Here is an 18,940-nt window from a genome sequence, read left to right as displayed (position 1 = left end):
CAGCATTGTCTGATCTGGATTCTTTTCTTGTCCTTGGCTGGACGTTCTCATAGTAGACAGCTTGCAGAGATTGCAGTCAAGATGCGAGAGGACAAAAACCAGCCAAATTGTGTGTTCTAAAAATTCATCCAGAAGACAAATTTTCCAAGATAATCAGAAAAAAAAAAATCTGTTGCTTGATATTGTTCCTATCTGAGTGTAATGAAACCAAGTTGAAACAAGGATGTGCCACTTTGTGTAAAACATGTTATATGTATATAGTACCACACTTTACAAAAAACACGGTACATGTAAAAGTAATAGAGAACTTTTGCTCCTGTAATAAAAAAATATTTCTTCCATCTTTAAGTCCACTTCCCACGGGTATAAGTATGTAAATCATTCTCCAATAATAAGTTTGCTATTTAGTTTTATTTGTGAAATGACAACACTGAGTAATCACAGAACATTATTTACAAAATTAAACAAACAACAGTGCCTGCAATTCAAAGAATTACTATATCCACACACTCAAAACCCCCCACAACAAATCCAAGGAAATTCATTTGTCTGACAGCCATACAAACTGAATAATAAAATTGGAAAAAAAAAAAAAAAGAGAGTTTGAAGCTATTTAGCTTGCAATAATTTGAGAGAGAAGATGGGGGAAGGAAGAGGAAGGGAGAAAAACCATACTCGAAATTAAATGTCAGCTTAAATTGATATATTCTCTACAGGATAAACTGCTTGAGGTTACAGGTATATGGGTGGCAATGACGCAAATGTGTAACCATGAAGAATTGGGGAAATGAGTTCAGCTAAAATTTTGCAAGACACTTCCTTTCTTTGGTGAGCTTTAGAAAAGATGCTGTTTGTGACCACTAGTAAGAAAAACTTAAAACCTGCACATTCTGAGGTGCTTGCTTACTCTGTCCTGGCACTTCTGAACTGTATCCAGAGACAGGACTTTACCTGAATCCAAGAGGCACAACAGAGCATCATTTGCATTTGTTTGGTCAGGCTGTGACCACCGTAATGAACCCGAGCTTTTCTTATTTTCTGTAACCAAATCAGTCCCACTGAAGAAAGGGGAATATGAGCCTTACTTAACTTTCCATGAGGGCTGATTGTTATCTGCTTACATTTAATTACATAGAATTCCACTAAAGACTGGGGCACTGTGTGGGCCAACATCAGCCACACATGCTAGAAGTGATTGGATGAGGAATTGTTTTATGATTTTTCTGTTTTGAAAATTTGGCGATTTCTTACCACAGAATCACATTTTCAAATGTTTTTGTATCTTACTTTATGACACTTTTTTCCTGTCTGTGCTGCACTTAAAACTTCTGGCGCCACCCAACATTTTTCTCAATCTGTTTTTACTGGCTGTAGACACATGAGGATTTAAAATGTCACCAGGTCTAGAGCTATCAGTGTGGAAGTTCTGCATAAAAGTACCGTAAAGGTAGAATTATTTCACTCTTAACTATTTTGGTATTAGTATCAAAGCAATGACTGAAAACCATGACAGCTCGTCTTCAGGAAAGGCTTGTACGTGTTACAATCTGAGGTTAACTGTAGTAGCATTTTTCTCTCTTCTGATTTTAACAAATGCCTCAGGGCATTGCATTTGGTTAAATCAAGCAGCAGACAAAATGCAATGCACTGCTAACCTCTAAAGCATGTGCACAAAGTTTCTTCATAAAATATGTATGTGGAACACAGCGCTGTAATGATAATGATCCTCTCTAGGTTATTCTATGAAAGATTTAGTATTTTAGGGTCTGTAGTCTTTGATTTTTTTTTTTTTTTTGAGAGGAGTGCCAAGTATTTTACTTTTGTATTTGTTTATTTTTAATGAACTCTCCACTAGCATATGAAAGTCATATTAACATATACTATGCTGAGTACTCACATTATGTTTGTTTCTGCTCCTGGTACGTATTTAGCTGAGAAAAATTGCAGTGTAGGCCTGTAGATGGCATTCTTGTTCAGCACGTCAAAAGTCTGTGGTAGTTACAGGACTAAGTCTCCCTATTTGTGCTGATATGGAAGATATATTTTAATTTACGATGGTCCCTTCCCCCAAGTGTATGTTGCATATGCTGTGTATAATCCATTTGGGGCGGCTGGCATTTCTGCAGAGTATAAGAATGATAAAAAGTGCATTGAGCTTTCCTGATAACCATTTAAGTGATTTCTTTTTTTTTTCCCCCTCCCCCTTTCTGTGTTTGACACAGACACGATCTGTAGTTAAATATATATTCCCTGTCAGAGCCTGGAGTCCTCATCTGCGCAGGTAGGCAGAGGTGTACATGGAAACTGGGGGCTTTTTTGGGTCTTTTCAGGCAGCTGCAATGTTTTTTTGCAGGAATATGCTGCTGTTTGTTTTTTTGTCTTCCCTCCGTCAGGTGTCGTACTACAGAAGAAAGAAATTGCTCAGCTCGGTTAGGAAATATCCTGCAGATAGGGACACCCCTTTGTGAATTTGGTTGGAGGACTTTGCGCTGGAGCTGGGCACGTAACCACCATGTGCAAAAAATACCTCCGTGATGAGCAGTTACAAGTGATTTTTCACAAAGTTCTTACTCTGGATGATGCTCTGCAGGGCTGTTGGACAGGGAGGGAAGAAGAAAACCAACTGGTGAGGGAACAACTTGCCAAACAGTTGGAACTTCATTCTGGCTCATCAGAAGGCAGAAAATAACCTCAAAGCCTGACTCTTGCCGTAATGCCACAGCTCCTGAGGGACAGTCCTGTTATTTTTATTTTTCAGTGATGATCACATATACCCATGTTCCCTCCTTTAACTCTCAGATTAATGGATTCAGCTGTATGGATAAAATTGAAGCCTCAATGGTCCCTAAATTACTTTCCAGTAAGGAACCAGCTGTTTGTATGTGCCTTTTGGAGACTGGGTCCCAATTCCTTAGAATAACCTATTTATCTGCATTGCTCTGTATTGCTGTTTGATCTGTTCTTCCTGTGCCACAGCTGCTGCTGCAATTTAGCTCCTCAGTCTTAAAATCAAGCAAACTCTTTGTCCCACAGCAATGACTTTTCTTCTCCTTACTTGCAAGACCTCTCAGCTGATTACCAGCTAGGATTGGACCTTTGGGGTAACCAAACTTCTTGTGAGATGTCATTAAAAGTGTGATTGTAACATAAAATAATCTAAGAAGCCTGGTTGGGTCAACCTGTGTTAAGTAAACTGCAAATATTCCTTAATGATACTGCAGCAGTAATCCTTAGTAAGGAAGAATAGGTAAGAAATGTTCCTTCGTTCACTGAAGTTGCGGGCAGAGAGTAAAATATCATTACTGGATAGACACAGCAGAATAATATTGGGTTAGAATGAGTTACAGTTTTAGTAATTTTATTGGATGTGATTGACTTCTAGTATTTTCTCCATGGCTCCTCTTCAGGAGATCTTGTTTTAATTGTCAGATAAACTGAAAAGTAGCGGCTAGGTGATTATGCAAGGTCGCTGTTTTTGCTGAAAGACAAAGGAAAAAAAGCAGTAAAAGTAGAGGCAGTTTTACTGCATGTGCCAAATCTGTCATTAAGCTATGTGAACAAAACATCCATAAAGAGAAGAAATGGTGAGAGCCTGTGGCATCTCCGCAGAGTCCAATGTTGTATTGTGTTCTTGATGATAGGGGACATTTAAAATTCCAGGCTATAACATCACTTACCACTTGTTTATAAAAGCAAAAGGGTCATGTTCATCCTCCTTGTTGCTGCCAGCCTTAAATAACTCCTACGCAGTGCACCATATGCCAGCGCTAATGCTTTTTGTGTCATATAAAGCAGCTTCAAGCAAAATAAATAATGGGATCTCATGTTTTATCCTGTAAACATGAAGCAGACATTTATTTCGTCTGGTGGTATTGGGCTTCTCACGTCTTCCAAAATGCAAGCAGTACTGTTTTAAACCAGAGTAACAGCGATGCCCGATGGCTCCAGCAGGCATCACTCGTCGTGCTTGAGCTAGGTAGCATATGAGGAACAGTAAGACTTTCTGTCACAAGAGGTTGATAATCTAAATTACACTCTTAACAGTCAGAGTACTTCAATTCCTTAGAGTTCTAGTCATGGATTAGATGACCCATTGTCTTGGTTATGCCTAAAAATAGGATAAAGAAGGTGCCTTTTGCCCTAAAGAAATAGCAATGTAGGTGTAAGGCAGGAGGAAGGTGAAGAAGGAGGAACGAGGACTGGTCCAATTAACAGGCAATAGTCTCAATGCATTAGTGGCCCAACCACAGTCCAGTCTCCACAGGTGTGAGTAGCAAGAGGAGAAATAGAGATACATATTCTTGGGGTACAGGCACATGTTTAGGTGTTCTGACTCAGAATCCAGAGCCCTATCTACAGCTTAATTTCATATGAATATAGAGGCATTTAATTTTCTAGTGTTAGGGGATTCCATGGATATTTTAGTGTTTTTTTTTTTTCACTGCAGCAGCAGGTTTGCAGAAGAATGTGTCTTCTGTTGTCTTGTGCTTGAGTGTCTTGAGAAAATAATGAAGCTGGGATGAAGGAGGAATTTTGCTCTTCTGTTCAAACATAGTGATTAATGGGGCTGAAGGGAGAGAAAGCAACTGCGCCTTTTCTCCGGGACACTTGCATGTTCCCTGCTGTAGAAGGAATTGAAGGGCAGCCCGAGTCACGGGTGGCTGAGCAGCGTTGGTTGGTACCACCCCATCCTCACGGCTGAGCTGATGGACTCCATCAAATCTTAAAAGGTATGGAGAGGATGGGAAAGAAAGAAAAAGATACACATTCCCAGTTTCATCTAAAATTGATGTATCTTTCTAAAATAATATTTATTGTCCTGTCCTGGATGATTAAGCTGATTTTTTTTTTTTCCACTTTTTTTTTTTTTTTTTTGAGACCACATCACAAAATAGAAAAAACTATTCTGAGAATGTCAGAGGAATGCCGAAGAGACCATAAAAGAGAAAGTTTGACTGGGATATTAAGAAAGGAATGATAATGTAACGCCTTTTTACTTTTTATTTTCGTCTTAGATCCAAATATGTGTCACATTAAAGAGGGACTCTTGGCCTCTGTTGATAACTGTAATTGTGCTGGGACATTGCTGTCCTTCTCAAGGTTACAGATATGTGTTAACTCTGTGTTTGAAGACAAAGAAAAGGAGAATTGTTTAACTAAAGGAACTAAGTTTCAGTTTCTTAGCGCTTGTTGTCCACGTAGTCCTGTCACTGGTTTATCAGGAGCAAAATATATTCCAAACACATGCTGGAATAAACAGCACATATGAGTTTCCTCTGATGAATACTCAATACAGAGCTGTCTGCTGTCTGAGCCAGATAAGTTTACACATTATTTTATTATTTTTTTTTTTTAGCTATTCAAATGCAAAGTCAGGGACATCGCGGATTTGTGACAGTCAGTGGCAGACACAGAATTCAAAAACCAAAGAATCTGTTGCTTTCATTCATACAGTGACTTCTGCAGCCATTCTTTAACTCTGGCAGATATAATATTCAATAGTTAATAATAATTTAAGGGCAAAAGCCACGTTCAGTGCATATTGAATCCTGTAAAATGATTCCTGTTGACTTAGTGGCAGCACTGAGACCTTAGTAACTACTCTTAGACTGATCCAATCAGATTATTAATGCTTTTGAGAATGACAGTTTACTCTTTCTCAACCATGATTGAGTTAGAACTCCTTATGCAGCGAGAAGAAAGGAGCCTGATAGTCTCTGGAAAATTGCATTATGTTTTTGAGATGGACGATACAAAAAGGGCGAGAGGTACCTGTCCTATAATAGAGAGGTAATAAAATAATAGCTATTTGCTTTCTGAATATCCTAATGAAACATTACAGGTCTTGTTACAGCTATTGAAAGAAAAACATATAGCTGTTAAGTATCAGATGCAACTATGTGGTTAAACTTCCATAAACTTCTCCAGAACCACCCACAGCAGATGGTTGGGTGAATGTTGCTGCTGTGCTACAGCAAGTAAATAAATCAGCATCCTGGGGAAAGGCTGCTTGTCGAAATCCGAGTGAGAAGGTGCACACCTCAGGCAGTAAAGAGTGTTTAGCTTGTATTGTGGGAAATGGGGTTTTAGCATTGGCATAGTGATTGTGCTCGATGTTGAGGTCGTGTGGCAAAGTCTACTTGAGCGACGCAGCAGTGTCAGGGGAGGCCAGGAGAACATCTCGCATCCAGAAGAGATGCCTCTTGCAAGCCTCTACCTTGAAGAATTCAGAGTTTTCGCTTGGATGAGAAAAAGCTCTGGGAACTTGCTGCTGTTGTGGCTGAGTCATTTTGGGAGAAAGACAGCTTTTCAGGCAACAGGTTACAGTCTTGGGGGATTTATAGGATCCATGTATAGAAGCTGAGGGAGGCTACAGAGCACTGTTTTGGGGCGTATGGTCAAGAAATCCATTAAGAACTCTCTGCTGTGCTGAATAAATGACACATGTGAAATGTCGTGTCTACGGATTTGGATTTCGTACAGCTAAAGAGAATTCCTCTGGAGCCATTTCTGTGTTTCAGAAAGCTGCGACCCGCCGAAATCCATTTTTCCTGGTGCTGTTAACATGGGTGTAGTGACTTGTGGGAGGATGTACTAATCTGGGATTTACACTGTGTAAACAGTCTATACTGTATAGATACAGAAGAACAGTCCTTTTTACATTTGAGACATTTTGTGAAACTCAGCTTGTGTAATTACTCTGAGCTGTATGGCAGCTTTTACGACTGACACTAAGAGTTATAAGACAATTTGCTAACCTAGTATGGCATTTTAGATATTAATGGAACGTTTTAGTGAAAGCCCTTGGTAAAAAATGAGGAATTTATCAAATGAGGTTTTAAGTAAAACATGACCTATAAACAGTGTGTGAAACTTCTGTGAAAGGTATTTGCAAGCTGCTGACCAACCAACACATTTCTGAGTACTTGTACCAGTAACAAAATCTAGACTTATACTCCTGGCATGGGGGAAAGACAGTGGTATAGATATGAAACACCATCAAGGAAGAGAAAAGGTTCTGAATTTAAGAAAATCTTGGTGCCATACCTCATTATCTTCATTGTATCTGAAAAGGGAAGGAGGAAATTTTGGTCAAAACTTTATAGCAATTGTTTAAGATGATAGGTGTATAAAAACATTAAAGAGCTCCAGGTTCAGAAGAGCAAAAAAGCTTGTAAAAGAAATTTTCTGATGTGTTTTGGGTTATTCCTTGGCTTTGGAAATATTAGTGAGGTCAGCAAGGATTTTGTCAAACGCGTGACATTTAAAGGTGTATTTCTGATTAATGGTCTTTTTAGATGTGCCGTTTTTTACCTCATCACTTGGACAGGGTTAGATAATAGACAACACTCTAGTGTGCCGGAGCTTCCTCCCCAAATGACTAAGTCACAAGTCAGGGATGAGCAAACCAGCTCATCGTTATGTAAAGATTGCCCACATAATCTTGTCAAGGTCAGTGTCAGTGTGGATTGTTGGCAGTACAAGTACTGGTCATGGACGTTAAAGATGCCTGACAGCAGCCGTAATGCTCAAGTGTGGTTTAACACAAGTGTTGGATTCTCACATCCTACAAGAGAAGCTGATGGAGTGTAACACTGCCTGAAATACTTGCTATTTCTAAAGGCTTGGAAAGTATTTCCACCTGTAAGTTTGTCAGATTATGTTAAATAAGCCTCTAAAGATGCATCCAAGGTTAAGGAGGTGTTTTTAATTTGCTCAGGTGATGAACTTTTCCCCACTGCCCTCATGTGAAGGGAACCTCGCTTTCATGGATACGAGCGGTTGCAGATTATTACAATCAGGTTTTATATTTAGAATGGCTTAACTAAACTTCTCACTAGCAGGACTTCAGATAAGAACAATGTATTTTCAAAAATTTCAGTGTCTATATTTCCATTGAAGGAGATGTTAACAATCAAGAACTAATATCGGTCTGTGAAGCAATATCAGGACTCTTGGAGCCCCCACAGAAGACACAGACCTGCAGGGTTGCTCACTGGTGGTTCCTGACATCAGTATGTTTAAGCACAGGGTAGTCTGGGTAGAAGCTCTGTAGCTGGTGGAGAGCCCAAGAGAAACTTTTATAGTAGCCTGCAACTTGTTTAAAATTTTGCTGAAAAGATTCCATAAATATTTTTTTCCTACATTTTATAAAAAAGCTGTTAGAAGTTGGCACATCAGGATGAAGACAATACAATGAAGAACAGATCTGCAAGGGTTATAAAGGTCTGGCGGGGATGGATCTCACTATCCCCAGGTAAGAGGAGCACCCTGTGCTGATGGGGAAGCAAAGATGGACCTTCTGAATTCATGAGCATGTGTTCAGAAGACGCTTGGAACCAGAGGGGCAGGATGAAGGAATCATGGACTCTTTGGAGAAGAATGAAACGTTTGTGAGTTCCAAGTGTGTCTGTCTTCTCTGTTGAAGATTATAAAGAAACTTCTGGTTACTAACATATTTTGGGACTCTCTTTAAGTCTACTTGATTCTTCTTTTGGCAAGTGGTGAGATTCCTTCTGTCCCTTCGCCTCAGCCTGGTTTAGAAATGAAGAAGTGTGTTCTTGCAAGGCAGCCAATGTCTCTTTTCGTGCGTGTTAATTTGTGTAACTGTACGTAGCCGTGCAGAGAGCTTAAGCACGGATTGGGTGGCTGCTAAAGGTAGTTCTGGTATTACAGAGAACAGAGGCATTTTACAGAATTTGCTTCCCACTTGCAAAAATATAAGGAGTGGGGAAGTTGCAGAAAAGACCTTTCTCTGTGATAGTACAGTTATTCCAAAGAGCATTTACACAGTAATTCCAAAGGTACGTTTCTGAGCTGACAAGTTAGTATTTTAGTACTAGTCTTAAAAATAATGAAGCTGAATACATTTTTATAACATAAATATTGCTAAAGGTACAGCAAAAGCCAAAAAGACCCCTAAAAGGGCAACACTTTTGAGAGTTATCTATTTTTGTGGGCACAGTCAAGGATGGCTGGATGCAGGATTTGCTGAACAAGAAACACCCATTGATTTCTTTGGACTTTTTCTGGATAACATCCTGAATTGTTTGAAATTTGTGGGCTCCGTGCTGGGTAACTTGTCTCAGAAGAGACTTTCTGGCCTTTTCTTTCCTTTCACTTTAATTTGGCGCGTTTTGCTAGTTCTTAACAGTATTGGCTACTACAGGAAATCACTTTGTAGTATGTAATCCTACATCGTTCCTGAATATATATGAAGTCTGAATTATTTTCTCACATACGAGTGGGATTAATTTATAATTTGCAATGCTTGACAGAGCTGGTAAGAAGACATTTACCTTTGCGGCCTGTGCTGTAGTGATGTGCCTGTGCTTTCTGTTGGCATTCTGCTATGTTTTTTCCTAGAAGAAAATCACATTTTCATAAATGCAGATAAATACAAATAAATTATGCATTAAAAAGACTGATGTGTAAAACAAGCTGTGAAGATTTATCATTCTAGTGGTACATGTTCAACTTAGCTCAGTTTTCCTTATCTTTAATAGAGGAGCTATTTTGCATTCTCTGAATTGTTCTGTTGATTGTTGACTTTTGGCAATTATGAGGCCGCGGCAAACAAAACAAGCCAGCGTGCATGGGAGTATTTTAAATATATCATTCTCTTTTAGATGGCATTTGATGGTTACGCATTGCCACAGCGTATAATGGCATCCTGTGACATATGTCAACCCTACGTGACAAGCAGCATGAGGGATAGATTTGAAATATAGAGGAAATAAATGCAAGAATCAGTGGCTTCTGCTGGCTGCAGTGAACTGTGCAGGCCTCTGTACTTGACAACTCCATGTTTTATGCAAAAGAAGGAACTCTTCTGGAATGCGTTAGGGAGTTTGGGCTCAAAACCGTGTACAGTGAGAGAGTCAAAGAAAATTTGGTCATGTAGAAAGAGTCAAAAATAAAAATGATCATGTGGAAAGCAGACCAGCAACCATACCTTGTGTGTTTGGGAGTACTTTGAGTAGCAACTCACAACTTTGCCATCTCTTTGGATATTAAAGACTCAAGCCCAATGATTTAGGGAAGGAAACATAGTTTAATGGAGTTATGTAAGGATTACGCTGTTTCATCTTTAAGGGCATTTAAATGTTGCAGTACTGTTGCATTAGCAGGAGGAGAAAGGGAACTTTTTTTGAACCTTAAGATAATGTGGTGAAACCCACGTTAGTTGGCTTCGTCCCACAGCATAATTTGTGTGTTTGCATCTATTGCAGATCACTTTGATCCTAATGAGAAGCTTTTGACTCTGCTTATCTTTCTTGCTTTAAAAAAGGTGTTTTTGTTAGCCTGCATTTCAATTCTTTATGTGAGGATGTGGAATGTGATATTATTTTCAAGGTGGCCAATTTTGAAAAGTAAGCCCTAATTCTATAGTTGCAAAAGTAAGTCCTAATTCTACTGTTGCATACTGCAACAGTATGATTTTGCTAACGTGCTTTATTATTTAGAAATGTCTGATACCTTCAGATCAGTGAGTTAAGTGCCTGTAATATTCTGTTGCATTTATTGAGTATCAGAGGCCAAATAGAGGTGTTTTTGTGGGTTTCTGCCTTCATTTTTAATTCCTTTTAATTGTAAGGCTGGAACATGGTAGGATAGTTTAGCTTGATTATCTTATATCATCTGTCTTTATCTACACACATAGAGCTTTGAAAAATGTGAATAATCCCTAAAGTCATAAGATAGAGTGGTGAGATGGTAAAAGTTCACGTGGAGTCTGCCCTTCTTGTCCTTTAGTTTTTTGGCCCTTAGAGTTCTTCTCTGTTACTGTCAAAGATAAGGGTAGAACATTCTTAAATTGGAGTTAAATTCATCTTGAAATTTCACAGAATCACAGAGCGGGGTTGTAAACAATGACACAACTATTCCAAATGCCATGAATCCAAAAGGATTGGAGTCGCCGTGGAGTCTGATTGTTTAAAACCAGTTCAGACACAACTGGGCCCATTTCTTTACTTCCTAATTTTATGTACCATAAACTTAGCTCTTCTGCAGGAGTGAAAACTTGCAGTGATGTTGAATAAGTTGCATAAAGCTGACTGAGGATCCCTGATCCACTTTGCTAATGTCACGCTGGGCTTGTTGTTAAAGAAGTGAAATTTGGAAGATGAAACTTGAGATTGGGCCATCTCTGCCCAGCTGCTTATCCACAATTTTCTTCAAAGCGAACTGCGCATCTTGTTCAAATAAATATAAGGTGGTCCCGAATGCAGGGTCTGGGCTGCTGTATCAAGCTAACGTGTTGCCAACACCAGTGTTTTCCTGCGGGTTTCCTTCCGGACAGTTGTAAATGCTGATGATTTTATTATCTTTGGGTAACTTCAATGTTTTTCAAATGCACCTTCATAACCCTCAAGTTTTGTTTTTGAGTGGGGATGTAGATACCTGACTGCTAAGGAATGGGATGGATCCCACCAGCTCACGTGAGTTGCCATAGCACGCTAAAATGTTGCAACGAGCATTTTTGCACTTTCACTTCAGATACATTCAGATTTGGGTAACCATCCACTAACAAGGATTTAATTCTAAAATCAGGGCGTCAAAATATGATAGCAAAGCATTTGTTTTTTATGCACAAGCATTTTTTGCTCAGAAAGTTTAGTCGTTTGCTCAGGAATTAGCCCTGCCTTGCACGCAAATGAGTCCTGTTCTTACTAGAAGAAAAAAAAAAATCTGTCTTTGAAGGATTTTGTGAAGAAAATAGTCCCATTTTACAAAAAGGTGAGATTCTTCTGTTAGAGTGTCTTTTTGTTTTGCTACTAATATTTCATATATTTCTAAATAGTTAAGAGCATTGGTGCCTGACCAATAACTAACCCATCTATGTGAATGCGAAATAAGCAGTTGAAAGATTCGATTCAAAAACTGCCAGTGGCAGAAGTGGGACTTTATTTTTTTTCTGTTAGAATCATATTTTATTTAGATTTTGATTATTTTTTTTTTTACTTCTAAATGAAGTAATAAAACCTTGAATATTTTCTTCTGCATCCCAGTTTCTCCTTTGCTGCTGTTCTGACTGATATAGCCAAGACTAAGCTCCACACTCTGAATAATGCATTAATTTCTCTGCAAGATGTGAAAGACACATTTTTGTAAGTTTTGTGCTCCTAGTTACTTTCAACAGAAACACTTTGTTCCAGCTGAATGTCACACGTTTATGTGCAATGCACAATTTAGCCAGTGGAAAAGGTGCACGTACCTAAAAGCAGACTGATGTGGAGATGGTCCTAACTGGAACGGTTTGTTTGTGCTGGGATATCTCACTGGTTCAGAGTCAGAACAGATCCTTCAGACTGGTAAAATGCTGTAGTGAGCAGGGAAGTGCTGCAGTGATAACAAAATCCGTTCTTTGCTGTTTGTTCATTTTAAATTCAAGGCAAATATTACTTAAATTGAGCTAAATAGCACAGGCAAAAGGGGCGTGCTTAAATATATACTAAAAAAGTATTTCTTCAGCTTGTGTGATGATTTTCTCCGGTTCTGATAGCTGAAGTGACACAGTTTACTTAGAATGAGATATTGCCCTTGCTTTATGGAAAGGCAAATTGAAGTCCCTGAAGATCTTGGGACGTGTGAGAGTCCCCTGGAAAGACTCTCACAGAGGAGTCCCAGGCTCCTGAGCCTGAATAAATTCCAGCTTAAGTCTCTAATAGAAAAAAAGAGGGTTTTGGGCAAGGGTTAAGTATCTTGTCTCTTGGATGAAATATACATTTGATAAATCCTCGAAAACTGAAAATGAGAGTTACTGGGCAAATTAACAAATGACACTGCTGGCTATAATTTTAGCAAAGTCACTGTTTTGACAGATTCATTTTCTTTCACCCACCATGATTGATAAGTGTATCTGTCTGGGATTAGAGAAAGTTGTTAGAAGGGGAGTGCTTGAAGGTCAAATTGCTCTAAGCAGAAGTTATATTTTCCTGCCAGTTTTGCTTGGTAGGGTCAAGGCTTTTTTCCTCGCTTCTATAAAATGCAGAAAGCAATTAAGATTGATTCATGCCATGAGCTACTTCTTTTGGGTTTGGTTGCCTGTAACCGTCCTAGCAGGAGAAAAAATCCCAAACCAAGATATCCCTGCCCAACCCTGTCACTTGATCTGTATTGCTCAAAAAAAAAAAAAAGCTTCTAACACACTGGGCAATGTTTTTGCTGCTCCAGAAGAGATGATGTTCTATGCCTCTTGATCTTTAACTTGAAAAATATATTAGAGATATGTAGTGTTATTCAAGCAAATTATTGAAAACTGCATCAGCAGAGTGGACATGTGAGAAAGCTACTAAAACGTTGCGTAAAGAGGACAAAGTACTTGCATGTCACCAGCATCTGGTCTGGGAAAATCCCTTCGTTATTTCACTGGCAGAGCAAGATCCCAGGAAGATGTAGTTATTTCATCTGTTGGCATGACAGCTACTTGTTTGCACACATAAGTGTGTGCAAAAAATAATTTTACAAGGAAAAGAGCAGGCCCAAACCCTGAAAGAATCGCCTAACGCTGTGTTTCTCCTCCTCTGTCCAATGCAGGATATAATTTGCTCCAGAGGGCCAGCAGAAGGCACTTTTTCTCTGATGGATAATCAGAGCCAGCATCCAGGTTCTACCACTGTAACTGCTGGACTAATTCATGACCATCTTCAGGCCTTTCTCTTTTCCAAATAGAGAGCTGGCTTTTCTTCCTTTTTTAAACCTTAAAACAGGGAGCAGAACGGGAGCATCCATGCCAAAGTATGACTCTTCAGTCCTAGGCAGAGATAGGGTCTGACAGACTTTTTAAAAAACCCCTTACTCCATATGTTGGCTTTTGTAAGCACCCAAGTTTACTCATGGAGTTCAAGGCCTAAGATGGGTGTTGTGAAGTCTGTCAGTGTAGCGAGACTCAAGTACTTTATGGAACTCTGCACAAAATAAGCCTTTATCTCCTTGAGCAAAACCCTTTTGAAAACATGGTCATTAAGATTCACGACAGGAGATAGGGAGTGCAGAGCACTTCTGAAAGCCAGCCCTAAGTTTCTGACAAAATTTTAATTAAGAGACATGAAAGAGAAAGCACAAACTTCTTGATGGTTGGTCCGCTGTAGATTTAAATACCTTAATTATAGGAGCTTGGACTTGTTTGATTTAGCATTCTGTGCTCTGTGTTTGAGGAGGTGCCTGATCTTCTCTTTGGGGCTATGTTAGGGCCACGTTCTTCTGCTCTCAGCTTACTTTAGGCCCTTCTCCCAGAAAGAGCAGTTTTAGTCTAGGCATCGGTCCCAAAAGCCGTTTGTTTTTTCAATTATCTTGCCTTTCAGTGTGGGAAGACGGAGGATGTGGTAAAAGCTTTTGTTTGCGTGAATTAAGCAGTACATGCAACCACTTCTTCTTCCAGCAGCGAGAGCAAGAAGTCAATTTTGAAAAGTTTTCCCCTCTTCCATTCTTCAAAACCACTAATGTTTTGAAGGTGCAGCTCTGTAGCGGGAACTCGTGTCTGGAGGCTGTTTGCATGGTGCGGTGTGATGCTGCTGCGAGCTGTGTGGAATGTTTGCTTGATGTCGGTGCTTGGAGCTACCCTCTGTTTCCAGTTGGCTCACTGATCCCCTCTGGTCCAGGGTTGATGCTTTTATAGCTTGATGAGATACCACGGTGTAATTTGAAAAGGATGAAAGGTGTTAAGAGCACAATGAGGATGCACACTCTGAAAAGCCGGATGGAAAAGCTGAGACTTTGAAGTGCAAAGAGGATGAAATCTTCCCTGTGTAGGGAACCTGAACAAGTCGTGTGTACCATGTAAATTCCTGTTAAACCATCAAAGTAAGGCTTAAGTTGAGCTTAAGTGAATGGGTCTCATGCAAGCGTTCTGCCTGCGGGTAAACTTCACCCTGGCTGCTTATTTTTGGAAAATAAGCTGTTTAGAGAAAACTGCAAAACACAATGCTAAGTCAGGCTATAAACAGGTGTTTATAGGTGTATAAATCGGGACCCAAATCCATTCTTTAGCCCCTTGACAAGGATGTTATCTTGGAGAGGGCTGGGCTGGTGGCTGAGCCACTCTGTCAACTGTTTTCTCTTCAGATGATGAAATATCTGAGGAAATAGTGTGGGAGGATAAAAGGGAGTGAGGAGATGCGGTGGGGGAAGGAGAGGATGGAGAACAGCAAGGCTGGGAGTGGGTGGAAAGGATCCCGGCTGAGAGGATGCTGATTGACCTGAGGAAACCAGGGTGGCTCGGGAGGTTGGTGAGGGTCTGGGAAGGGGTGTGTAGGGATGTTTGTCTCTGAATTTTAGTGTGCAGGAGGGGAAATATCCTGAAATCACAGAAGGTAGATGCTTCACAGACGTACCAGCTGCTCATCAGAGTCTAACAACTCGCCTATAGAAGAGAGAGGGAAGAAACACACCCCCAGGCCCCCCAAAACCCCTCAAGGAATGAGGCAGGCATAAAGTTGCAAGGAGGACAACTGTTGGCTAATATTGTTCCTAAAAAGTCAATTTTTGGCTGAAGCAGCCTAATAAAACCTTTGAAAGTGGAGTTTTCTCTTCTTTCCCCAAAGGAGTTGTGTGTGTATATATATGTGTGTGTGTGTGTATATATATATATTTTTTAAACAAACTCTTGTGTTTTTTAAAAGAACCAAACCCCTTATTTTAGCCTCAGAGCCAGCTTGCTGGTTTCCCCCCACGCAGGAAGATGCAGCCCCCTCCCACGTCGGCGGCGTTTCTGGAGGCTGCTGCAAACGCTGAGCATCCTGGGCTTGGGGCTGCTGCCTTCATCATCCGGAGGCTTCCGTACCGCAGTGCGAGGCACCGGCGGCTGGTGCCATCCCATTACCACGGGGTAGCAGTGGTGCGCTACGTGTTTCTATTCAAGCATTTAATACATTATTCTGTGATTTTTATCTTGGAAGTAATGAAGCCTGACAGCTTTGGCTTGTGCATGATAACAATCCCGCACTGGTATCTTTTGAATCCTTCATTGCCACATTCATAAAGGAAGAATGACTTTTCCAGCCCGACGGTAAACATGCTTCATTTTAGAAGACATTGTGGTTAACAGCCTGAAACAGCAAAGTGTTTTTTTGAGCTATAGCTAAACTAATTTGAGCTATATTAAAAGTGCTGATCTGGAAGCTGAGCTGCTTTTTGTAACGGAGCAGGAAAACATATATGGCCTAACTCACTGTTTTTATCAGGGGGGTGCGTGGGATGTTTTCAGTGTTTTCTGTACAGCCGGATTCTGCAAAGGGTGGGAATGATGTTGCAATGGTCCTGTGCTGCCAATGTCCTGTGCAGATCAGCTGCAGGCTGGGGCAGGGGATTAGAACTGAACCGAGTGGGCATCCATACTAATAACATGGTTTAAGCCTTTTAATAGAGTGCTTCATCATAAAAAACCAAAACCAAAACAAAAAACCAGAACAAAACCAAACAAAAAAACCCATCCCCCCCAAAACCCCCAAATGTTTGAAAGACATTGTTTAAGAGAAATCTGCACACAATTAGCTGAAGCCTGTGAACATCCAGGCACTCTGGAGAGCACCATTGCAGTCATTTCAGTGCAATGGGCTTGGGAGATGGACTTGAAAAAATAAGTCATTTGAATTTTTGCTTACTGTATCATAAGTACAGCTTAATTTGACTGAAGTTGAATGAATTACTCTGGGATTACCTTGATGTAAATTTGTCCCCCTAAGACTGTTGCCTGTTGCTTTGCATTTATTTTATTTAAGGATATTTTATGCTTATAATTTCTAAATGTAAATAAGAGGGCAAGGGGCAGAATGGTGGTGGAGCAGACCGTAGTGATGGCCATATACAGGCTAGAACGCTTGGGTCCTTATTTTAATTTAAGTGAATTGATTGCTCATTAACCTGAGTTAGCTAATGTGTGCAAGTGCTTGTCTAGCTAATCTACAGCCACTTGTTCCAGGATGTAACACAGAGTTGAACTGGATTACAGAGAGGCTCAACCAGCCATTAGCTTTCATTAGAAGTCCCTTAATTTCTGCCCAGAGGGAACAAAGCCCAACCCATGCCAGTGACTTCTGAAATGCTGCTGGTTTTAACTGTGCAATACTTGAAGATTTTTAGGAAGTGAATTAGCTAATAAACAGCAAGTCCTCTAAAAGCATATTAGATTAAATCTCTAGTGATTTATTGAAAAATATCATAATCAAACTGGGCTTGATTACGCCTCATAGGCACACAGCTGTTTCGGGGACTTCCTGGAGAGCTGGGGAAGCGTTCATCCAACCGTGCTTCCTGACTCACAGTTTTACTGAAAATGTTGCAAATAGAAAAAAAAAAAAAAGCAAGCAAGGAGAGGGAAAAGTAGGACAGGGTAAGAAAGGAGAAGAAGAGAGAGGTATATTGAGCTTTTATGCCAAAAGGTGAACTGCCCTTTGGTTGAGGTAGCATGGACCACTTTGACTGGAAGTTCTTGAGGTCTTCAGCCCCTGATGGGTCTGAGTATGTCCCCCATGGTCACCTGCTCAAGGGGCTGGTGGGCTGGGAGGGGTGGCTGGTTCCTTTCCTCTGTACGGTATTCGGAGAGCTGTGGGAGGTAACGCTGGCATCCCTGTGTGTACAGTGATCGATTACAAACCTCCTGACTTCTGCTCAGACTGTGAAAATGAGAAGGGGGAATAAAGAGAAGCACATTAGTGTCACTGGGAAAGCTGCAAGTGTAGCTACAGGTGTAGTATACTGCTTGCAGGGTGGACTTTTATCACACACGGTAGATCTTCATGGTAGATAAATACCAATCCAAAAATGACCAACTCGCCCCACAGCATCTCCAGATGAAGGACACGTAGAGTGGGCTGTGGGGCAGAGGGACTGTACAGCCGTATGGCCCCCACTCCTCCTCTCCATCCCAGCAGGCTCAGGTTTGTAGAGCTTGTAAATCCCAGCCTGACCTTGCACGATACTTAAAAATGTTTACCAAATCCGTCAGTGTTGCATCGGTTGTGATGTGGGTTAGGAGTCAAAAGACCATTTGCAGAGATGGTCTCTCCATTGGCAGTTCTTGGTGAAAACGCTCGTGCTGCCAGAGCCTCTGCTCTGCAACTCGACAATATAACTGCAAAAGTTTTCTGTCTGGCGCTTCTCGTTAATTCATTTTTGCTTTGAAGGGCATGAGAAAGCAACAAAAGGTCAAGGGAGACAATGACATTTTTTAAACCGCAAATGTAATTGCAATTTCCCTCTGAGGCTTGTAAATATGCTCTCGACTATAAATAGGCCATTTCCATCACTTTTAAAAGAATCTTAATTCATTTATCAGTGATCACAGTAAATACAGCTTCATGGTTTCTGACATACTCAACACTGTCTCCTTGAGGCGTAGTGCATATAATTTGGCGGAATCACATCTCACCTGCCAAATAGGAGAGGGGGAAGGGAAAGTATGTTTTTAACTAAAGTTTATTTTGCCCTGCAGTTTAATAACCACTAACAAGCTGTTTAATATGCACTGATGTTTCCCCAGAAAAGATGCTCCCTCTGCAAACGCACAATGCATTTTTTTAAAAATTATTATTATTATTTTTTTTGTCTATTGACACAGGAGCTGTAAAGGTGGTTGATGTTCACTGGGGCCCCCTGAGGAGGGATGGACACCAGAGTAGTTAGTGCTGGTTGTGCAGCGTAACCTCATGGATGGAGGAAAGCAGGAGGTGTTTTTAAGAATATCTTGGGGAACGCGTATGAGTTGAGGACTTTGGACTAGAGTTCAGCCCAGGTTTTGGCTCCTGGGGTCTGTTTTCTCAGGGCTTCGTTGTGGCTCCCGGGTTGGATGAAGTGTGGGGATCATGGCAGGTTGTGGGTGCTGTTCACAAGGGACCACAGAGAGATACTGGTCCTTGAAATGGGGCGAGGTTTATAAGACGTCTTTGGTTGTGCTTAATACCTTCTGATGTTGCCACGTTTGTGCTGCGATGCCATTCAA

Source organism: Caloenas nicobarica, chromosome 8 (genome assembly GCF_036013445.1).
Source record: "Caloenas nicobarica isolate bCalNic1 chromosome 8, bCalNic1.hap1, whole genome shotgun sequence".
In the NCBI taxonomy this organism is placed as follows: Eukaryota; Metazoa; Chordata; class Aves; order Columbiformes; family Columbidae; genus Caloenas; species Caloenas nicobarica.
Note: the sequence above shows the minus strand (reverse complement) of the source record.